This window comes from Rutidosis leptorrhynchoides, chromosome 2 (genome assembly GCF_046630445.1).
Source record: "Rutidosis leptorrhynchoides isolate AG116_Rl617_1_P2 chromosome 2, CSIRO_AGI_Rlap_v1, whole genome shotgun sequence".
In the NCBI taxonomy this organism is placed as follows: domain Eukaryota; kingdom Viridiplantae; phylum Streptophyta; class Magnoliopsida; order Asterales; family Asteraceae; genus Rutidosis; species Rutidosis leptorrhynchoides.
Window position 1 is genome coordinate 514129989 of NC_092334.1, and position 10722 is coordinate 514140710.

Genomic DNA, 10722 nt, shown 5'->3' on the forward strand with positions numbered 1-10722 from the left:
GCATGTTATTCTCAGGTACAAATTAAGTCTTCCGCTGTGCATTAGCTCATGTTAAGAATACTACTTGGGACCATTTAAGCTATGATACAAGGACGTTGCATTCGAGTCATTGAAGTTCATTAAAGACTATTGTTATGAAAATGGCAGATTAGATCATTTGGTTGTTATAAAATGTTAGGCTAATATGTCAACTCTCGATGTAATAATAGATTGCCTTTAAGAAATAAATGCAACGTTTGTAAAATGTATCATATAGAGGTCAAGTACCTCGCGATGTTATCAACTATTGTAATTCGTTTTTAATCTATATGGACGATGTCCGGATGATTAGTTTCGGATCCTTTCAGTTGGTATCAGAGCGTTGGTCTTAGCGAACCAGGCCTTGCATTAGTGTGTCTAACTAGTAGTTGTTAGGATACATTAAGTGAGTCTGGACTTTGACCGTGTCTGCCTGTCAAAAGTTTTGCTTATCAATCCTAGTCGGAAATCATCTGCTTATCATCCTTAGGGAACTGTCTGCTTATCATTCTTAAGTCTAAACACGTCTTACTGCATTTAGTGCATCGATAGTGTATAGACAAAATTCGTATCCTAGCGTATCTGTTGCAATAGACATTGCCTGACGAATTTCAAAGATTCTCCGTAATTCACGGGATTTTGAGTATTATAAATACATATGTAAATTATGTATTGAAGAATACCAAACCCAACTCCTATAATCTATTCCAAACCAAAAATTCATTTCTCCGACCATACAAGATGGATTCTTCATCCAGTTCGAATTCCTCCAACTTCGATAGCTACGCCGACATGGATTTCCATTCGAGCTCCGAGAACAGCGTCACCGGAATGGATCAACCAATTTCCCATCATCTATTCTGGATGAACTGGGGATGGGTTCGTAATATACTAAATCTCTGGAGGCAAGAAGAAGGTGATCCATTTCATCCACCAAATTGCCCTCTTAACGATGAACCTGAAGCACTTACCAGCGAACCCATTCGAAACACCATTTTCTCGCTCATTTCTAGAGTATCTCGTCATGATTACATACTATCCCATATTTCGAATCTTGTTCATTCGCTCGTTCCAACCGTCAATCATCCCGGTATAATAGAAGAAGTCAACGAGCTTCGCGCTCGGGTAGTGGCTTTAGAAAATACGGTGCGAAGGTTACAAACACCAGCAGCAGCACCAGCAGCATAATCTATACCACCATCATCAACGCCGACAGTACTCTTGTCACCCCCAAAATCTCAACATCACAATCTGTATCTCGAATATCAACATCACACGACTCAATATCTGTACTTCGAGTATGATCTTCGTTCTATATATCGTTCTACATCGATTATCTTCGCTTTACGTATCGTATGACGATTATGTAATTTCTAAAGTCTTAGAGATTATGTAATCTAGAATTAACGATAAATCAAATGAGTTTATTATCTTATTGACTCATTAAATCTATGATTATCTCTGAAGAAAATATATATGCAAGTATATTTTCATAAAGATAGTAATTAAAAATTCCTTCGTACAAACTAATAATGATGAAAATATTTTAACGGGTGGGTAGTACCCGAGGAATATTTAGAATTCACATTAATAAGTTATATTGTACATTCTTGAATCTGATTCAACGGTCATTTGTTATTTTACTTACAACCATCGATATACGTATCCGTTCACCCCAGAATAACCATTTCCATTTAAATTTCATATTTGAATTTTTTTTTACCTATCCAAATCCAACAAGTGGCATAAAGAAGAAACATTGGACAATTAAAATGAAATAAAATGTTGATTATAACATATGAAACTAAACAATTCTTCAATTTTGCCACTTGATTTCATCCTAAACCTCATTTGTACTTCGACAATTATAATCCTCATTCAAATCTTTTCATGATTCTTGAAAACACCTCGATCGAGAAGTTGAACCAGCCGCACCTCGTTTACGGAAGAAAGATTTATGCATACAGTGATGCACCTGAAAAATTTTCGAAACCGAAGTTATAGTTAAAACGTATCCGCGTCGAATTCCTTATCATTCATTATCAAAAACAATCATACGATTCCTTTTCAAGAAGCTAATTTTGTCACAGCTCCACTTCGACTTCTCAGTGAGACTACTCCTATTATAATCTCGATATTTATACTTTGTCCTTTCGACGTTGTTACCGGAGAACCTTTTTCACAACATCATCAGCAGACGTACCAGCAACTCGTTATCTCTTTGGCGAAACCCGCAATCAGTATTTTGAAAATCTCGTAGAAATTCTCCCAGTTATACCGAGAACGACTATCCCTAAGAATTACATTTTTCGAATGTGAAGTTCTGAAAAACATCCTGGACTATGAAGTAGTTCTTGAAATGCTGAAGAAGCAGAAAAAAAAAAAAAAAAAAAAAAAAAAAAAAAAACTGTAAACGACTTGAACAGTCAAAAGTTTAATGATGAAGTACATTGTATTGGTAAAGCTTAGAAAAAGAGGAGAGTTGGAACTGGAAAACGGATTGAGCAAAGTATGAAGGAGGATGTAGATAAATCACAAGAACTGAATCTGCTTTCAAAGGATTCAAACGATTCAGTGCTTGCTGAAACCATTAGTAAAAAAAAAAAAACCTACCCCTTATCCTAAACCTTTCCCGATGATATTCTTCATCATCATCTTATCTTAGATATTATAAGATATCTTCATATCTTTTGTTATACATATCCTCCATATTTCTGGAGATATTCTCACAACTGTTCTTATCCAAAATCATGTATTTCTCCGTAATATCTGCGTTACAATATAAAAGAAACTGTGTTAGTTTCTAAGTTCTAAAACCTTCAAGTTTAAAATAGGAATGTTTTGAAGTAGTGTTGGGAACTGATACATGAATTAGTATAATATAATGAAACTTGATCAACTTCATTATATTACAGTAAGTCATGTTAAGTTTCTAATGGAATGTGATGATTCACAGTACCGTCATCATGTGCCATGTTACACGGCTCTTACATTCTATCAAGTCTCCAAACATATTAGAACGTATCACCTTGATAGTTCTATTTTTCCGGAATATTCGAGTAATTTAACGAATCAAGATCGTGCCATTACAATTTTATTCTAAAACCAATAGCTAGGTTCATTCCAAATTTTATACCTACGAATTCCGAACTATTGATCGCTTGACTCAAGGACGGGAAGAAGAAACGAAGGGACAAAGTCCCAAAATAGAAATTGGGGTATAGATCACAGCAAATAGGAGAGAATATTAACTATGGATGACAATGATTATGGAAAACAGAAGCAGGAGCATCGAAGTATAAGGAAAGATATCAAACCCAACAACCACCCAGAAACTACAAACCATGTATATCAATACGTATGGCGACGTAAAGACACGGGAGAATTAGAAACATTATAATTCCAAGAAAATCATAAAAGTGAATAGATTCTTCTGGCGGTAGATGGAAGAGAAGAATGAAAGATATAAAAGTTAGAAGTATAACAAAAATCAGAACGGGATGAAGCATTTCAAAGGATACCTTAAAGTAGGAATTAAGGAGAAAGAGTAGAAGATGCGAGTTGTGAAAAATAAGGAAACGAAGGGGTGGATTTATAGTGAAATATCCGACAGAGAAATCGAAACAGATTACCGCATTAAATCAAAGAAGATTCTGATCGCCGAATAACCAAATCTTATTACGTAAGATTTTTCCTAAATCCCTTAAATCCCGGAAATCAATTCTAAACCACGTCATCGATTAAAAACGATTCCATATTTACTCATTTCATTTTTTTTTTGTGATAGCTTCGCTCGTGCGTCTCACATAACCAAATCGTTTTATCTAAATCTTTCAATAATGATAAAATTTCATTATTACCTCATATTCGTCATGAAAACATTCCTATGGTTATTTATGACAACCTCTACCAAATTTCGAGGACGAAATTTCTTTAACGGATGGGTACTGTAACGACCCGGAAATTTCCGACCAAATTTAAACTCTAATCTCTATATGGTTCCGACACGATAAGCAAAAACCCTAAAGTTGACCCGCATTTTTTTTCGATCGTTCTATACTTATAAGATTAATATAAATTAAAACTTACCAACATGATAAGTAATCCAAATTGTCGAGATTTATATTTCCGAAAAGAGTTTTACACAACGTTTGACCGTCTAGTTTGACCGACGATATCACGAACTATACAATATATGATAATTATACGTTTGCGTATATATATGTATATATACATATTTAACATGATTAATGAATGTTTTAATATCTTATTTTGTATCAAAAACTATAAGTTATAAGTATATTTTGAAACTACTAACTTAAGTTTTCAAAACGATAACTATACGTAACGTTATTTGACATAAATACTTAAGACTTATAATGTTTATACATATATCGTATAAGTAATGTATTTACTCACTTTTAAGACTTAAATACATAAAATCATATAAGTGTATTCACAAAAGATAGCTATATTTGAATCCTCATTCCATTTTTCACAAAATTTCTATACGTATATCTAGAGTATAAGTACTCGTATCATACCTAGCTTCTATACGTATTTACTAATAGTACATACATGTCAAATCACTACCTAACCAGCCATTGTACATGCCCTTAGGGCTAGGTAATTGTATTTGGATGCAATTATGACTAAATACATAAAATGATTAATTGAAATTTTGTACATATATACACCATAATCACGTTTTTTATGGTGTATATATGTATCATCACTTTGTTTCATTTTACTTCAATATTTTAGCCAAAACACACACATACTTTGAAGCCTTAAAACCCTTAATCAATTCAGCAAAGTTTTCAAGAAGATCTAGCTTCAAAAACCATACTAAAACACCATAAGAAAACCATACAAAAACACTTCAAGAAAACCCTCCAAGAACACCAACTTACTTCCAATCTTTCATCCACTTCTATCATCCTTTTGATTCTAGCTTCTTACTCCTCTTTTACAGCAAACTTATCCAAGGAACTTGAGGTAGAAACTATGTTCATAACCTTATTCGATTCATATATATATAGCTATCTTATTTTGTGGTACAAAAGTTTAACAACAAGAACATAGTTTGAATGTTTTCAAACATGTTTGCAAACTAAATAGATCCTTCTAACTTAACTTTTAAAATACTTCAAGACCTGTAATATAACTTAAATATATGCTAATTTAATAAGGTAAAACTTGGTTTTTCAAAGTATAAGTATTTTTAGAAAAATGGTCATTAAATGATTTTTTTTGTAACAAAATGTTTAACTTCATATGTTTCACTAATGTTTCACTTATGCCGTATGATTTTGAATACAAACCAAGGTATTTACAGTTCATAGTCTTAAAGAAGAACTCGATCCAAGAAGATGGCAATTTGAATCAACGAAAACGGACTTGTAACGAAGAAACTATGACCGAAACAAAATTGGTTATCCTAGATCATTTCAACTACGGGATCAATTGGAAAAAAAAGATATAAATCACATATTTCTAAGATAACATGATATTTTATATATATGTACTCATAATTCAATTTCATATGGTTCAGGATCACCCGTAAACAACACGAGAAGATTAATCATAAGATCCCATGATTGTACGCAACACGTCATTTGACAACACCGGTACTTTATGTACGCAACACGTCATTTGACAACACCGGTACCATGGGTCAAGATTAATCTCGACCAACACATATACGATGGGGTTTTATGGGAGTTTTATTTATTTCGTTGGGGGTTTATTTATTGCGGGTATATTAAACATCTAAAAATGAACCATTAAAATTGAATTACTAACATCGAAACGCTAACTACGGACTAAGGAATTATTCAAAGTATTAAAAGTATTATAAATATATATACGAGATGTTTGTTTAAAATGAAAATATATTGATATATTATATATGGATAGGTTCGTGATATCAACCGGAAGACCAAGTCAAAAATATATATATCTTCGAGACAACAGTGAGTATATAGTCCCACTTTTAAACTCTAAATATTTCGGGATGAGAATACATGTATTTTATGTTTTACGTTATGGACACAAGTAACTGAAAAATATATTCTACGTTGAGTTGTACCACTGGCATACTTCCCTGTAGCTTGGTAACTGTTATTTACAGCGGTATTGTAAACGCGAATCCTGTTGATAGATCTATCGGGCCTGACAACCCCAACCGGACTGGACGACCAGTATTCAACGGTTGCACAGTACTTCGTTTTGCGACTACACCTTGGTACGGTGTAGTAAGATTTCATATTAAAGGGAATATGCGACGTGATTAAATGTTAAGTATGGTTACCAAGTGCTCAACCACTTAGAATATTTTTATTGAAATGATTATATACGAAATCTTGTGGTCCATTGTTATAACGCTGCTAGCATCAAACCTATATATCTCACCAACTTTATGTTGACGTTTTAAAGCATGTTGTTCTCAGGTACGAATTAAGTCTTCCGCTGTGCATTAGCTCATGTTAAGGATACTACTTGGGACCATTTAAGCTATGATACAAGGACGTTGCATTCGAGTCATTGAAGTTCATTAAAGACTATTGTTATGAAAATGGCAGATTAGATCATTTGGTTGTTATAAAATGTTAGGCTAATATGTCAACTCTCGATGTAATAATAGATTGCCTTTAAGAAATAAATGCAACGTTTGTAAAATGTATCATATAGAGGTCAAGTACCTCGCGATGTTATCAACTATTGTAATTCGTTTTTAATCTATATGGACGATGTCCGGATGATTAGTTTCGGATCCTTTCAGTTGGTATCAGAGCGTTGGTCTTAGCGAACCAGGCCTTGCATTAGTGTGTCTAACTAGTAGTTGTTAGGATACATTAAGTGAGTCTGGACTTTGACCGTGTCTGCCTGTCAAAAGTTTTGCTTATCAATCCTAGTCGGAAATCATCTGCTTATCATCCTTAGGGAACTGCCTACTTATCATTCTTAAGTCTAGACACGTCTTACTGCATTTAGTGCATCGATAGTGTATAGACAAAATTCGTATCCTAGCGTATCTGTTGCAATAGACATTGCCTGACGAATTTCAAAGATTCTCCGTAATTCACGGGATTTTGAGTATTATAAATACATATGTAAATTATGTATTGAAGAATACCAAACCCAACTCCTATAATCTATTCCAAACCAAAAATTCATTTCTCCGACCATACAAGATGGATTCTTCATCCAGTTCGAATTCCTCCAACTTCGATAGCTACGCCGACATGGATTTCCATTCGAGCTCCGAGAACAGCGTCACCGGAATGGATCAACCAATTTCCCATCATCTATTCTGGATGAACTGGGGATGGGTTCGTAATATACTAAATCTCTGGAGGCAAGAAGAAGGTGATCCATTTCATCCACCAAATTGCCCTCTTAACGATGAACCTGAAGCACTTACCAGCGAACCCATTCGAAACACCATTTTCTCGCTCATTTCTAGAGTATCTCGTCATGATTACATACTATCCCATATTTCGAATCTTGTTCATTCGCTCGTTCCAACCGTCAATCATCCCGGTATAATAGAAGAAGTCAACGAGCTTCGCGCTCGGGTAGTGGCTTTAGAAAATACGGTGCGAAGGTTACAAACACCAGCAGCAGCACCAGCAGCATAATCTATACCACCATCATCAACGCCGACAGTACTCTTGTCACCCCCAAAATCTCAACATCACAATCTGTATCTCGAATATCAACATCACACGACTCAATATCTGTACTTCGAGTATGATCTTCGTTCTATATATCGTTCTACATCGATTATCTTCGCTTTACGTATCGTATGACGATTATGTAATTTCTAAAGTCTTAGAGATTATGTAATCTAGAATTAACGATAAATCAAATGAGTTTATTATCTTATTGACTCATTAAATCTATGATTATCTCTGAAGAAAATATATATGCAAGTATATTTTCATAAAGATAGTAATTAAAAATTCCTTCGTACAAACTAATAATGATGAAAATATTTTAACGGGTGGGTAGTACCCGAGGAATATTTAGAATTCACATTAATAAGTTATATTGTACATTCTTGAATCTGATTCAACGGTCATTTGTTATTTTACTTACAACCATCGATATACGTATCCGTTCACCCCAGAATAACCATTTCCATTTAAATTTCATATTTGAATTTTTTTTTACCTATCCAAATCCAACAAGTGGCATAAAGAAGAAACATTGGACAATTAAAATGAAATAAAATGTTGATTATAACATATGAAACTAAACAATTCTTCAATTTTGCCACTTGATTTCATCCTAAACCTCATTTGTACTTCGACAATTATAATCCTCATTCAAATCTTTTCATGATTCTTGAAAACACCTCGATCGAGAAGTTGAACCAGCCGCACCTCGTTTACGGAAGAAAGATTTATGCATACAGTGATGCACCTGAAAAATTTTCGAAACCGAAGTTATAGTTAAAACGTATCCGCGTCGAATTCCTTATCATTCATTATCAAAAACAATCATACGATTCCTTTTCAAGAAGCTAATTTTGTCACAGCTCCACTTCGACTTCTCAGTGAGACTACTCCTATTATAATCTCGATATTTATACTTTGTCCTTTCGACGTTGTTACCGGAGAACCTTTTTCACAACATCATCAGCAGACGTACCAGCAACTCGTTATCTCTTTGGCGAAACCCGCAATCAGTATTTTGAAAATCTCGTAGAAATTCTCCCAGTTATACCGAGAACGACTATCCCTAAGAATTACATTTTTCGAATGTGAAGTTCTGAAAAACATCCTGGACTATGAAGTAGTTCTTGAAATGCTGAAGAAGCAGAAAAAAAAAAAAAAAAAAAAAAAAAAAAAAAAACTGTAAACGACTTGAACAGTCAAAAGTTTAATGATGAAGTACATTGTATTGGTAAAGCTTAGAAAAAGAGGAGAGTTGGAACTGGAAAACGGATTGAGCAAAGTATGAAGGAGGATGTAGATAAATCACAAGAACTGAATCTGCTTTCAAAGGATTCAAACGATTCAGTGCTTGCTGAAACCATTAGTAAAAAAAAAAAAACCTACCCCTTATCCTAAACCTTTCCCGATGATATTCTTCATCATCATCTTATCTTAGATATTATAAGATATCTTCATATCTTTTGTTATACATATCCTCCATATTTCTGGAGATATTCTCACAACTGTTCTTATCCAAAATCATGTATTTCTCCGTAATATCTGCGTTACAATATAAAAGAAACTGTGTTAGTTTCTAAGTTCTAAAACCTTCAAGTTTAAAATAGGAATGTTTTGAAGTAGTGTTGGGAACTGATACATGAATTAGTATAATATAATGAAACTTGATCAACTTCATTATATTACAGTAAGTCATGTTAAGTTTCTAATGGAATGTGATGATTCACAGTACCGTCATCATGTGCCATGTTACACGGCTCTTACATTCTATCAAGTCTCCAAACATATTAGAACGTATCACCTTGATAGTTCTATTTTTCCGGAATATTCGAGTAATTTAACGAATCAAGATCGTGCCATTACAATTTTATTCTAAAACCAATAGCTAGGTTCATTCCAAATTTTATACCTACGAATTCCGAACTATTGATCGCTTGACTCAAGGACGGGAAGAAGAAACGAAGGGACAAAGTCCCAAAATAGAAATTGGGGTATAGATCACAGCAAATAGGAGAGAATATTAACTATGGATGACAATGATTATGGAAAACAGAAGCAGGAGCATCGAAGTATAAGGAAAGATATCAAACCCAACAACCACCCAGAAACTACAAACCATGTATATCAATACGTATGGCGACGTAAAGACACGGGAGAATTAGAAACATTATAATTCCAAGAAAATCATAAAAGTGAATAGATTCTTCTGGCGGTAGATGGAAGAGAAGAATGAAAGATATAAAAGTTAGAAGTATAACAAAAATCAGAACGGGATGAAGCATTTCAAAGGATACCTTAAAGTAGGAATTAAGGAGAAAGAGTAGAAGATGCGAGTTGTGAAAAATAAGGAAACGAAGGGGTGGATTTATAGTGAAATATCCGACAGAGAAATCGAAACAGATTACCGCATTAAATCAAAGAAGATTCTGATCGCCGAATAACCAAATCTTATTACGTAAGATTTTTCCTAAATCCCTTAAATCCCGGAAATCAATTCTAAACCACGTCATCGATTAAAAACGATTCCATATTTACTCATTTCATTTTTTTTTTGTGATAGCTTCGCTCGTGCGTCTCACATAACCAAATCGTTTTATCTAAATCTTTCAATAATGATAAAATTTCATTATTACCTCATATTCGTCATGAAAACATTCCTATGGTTATTTATGACAACCTCTACCAAATTTCGAGGACGAAATTTCTTTAACGGATGGGTACTGTAACGACCCGGAAATTTCCGACCAAATTTAAACTCTAATCTCTATATGGTTCCGACACGATAAGCAAAAACCCTAAAGTTGACCCGCATTTTTTTTCGATCGTTCTATACTTATAAGATTAATATAAATTAAAACTTACCAACATGATAAGTAATCCAAATTGTCGAGATTTATATTTCCGAAAAGAGTTTTACACAACGTTTGACCGTCTAGTTTGACCGACGATATCACGAACTATACAATATATGATAATTATACGTTTGCGTATATATATGTATATATACATATTTAACATGATT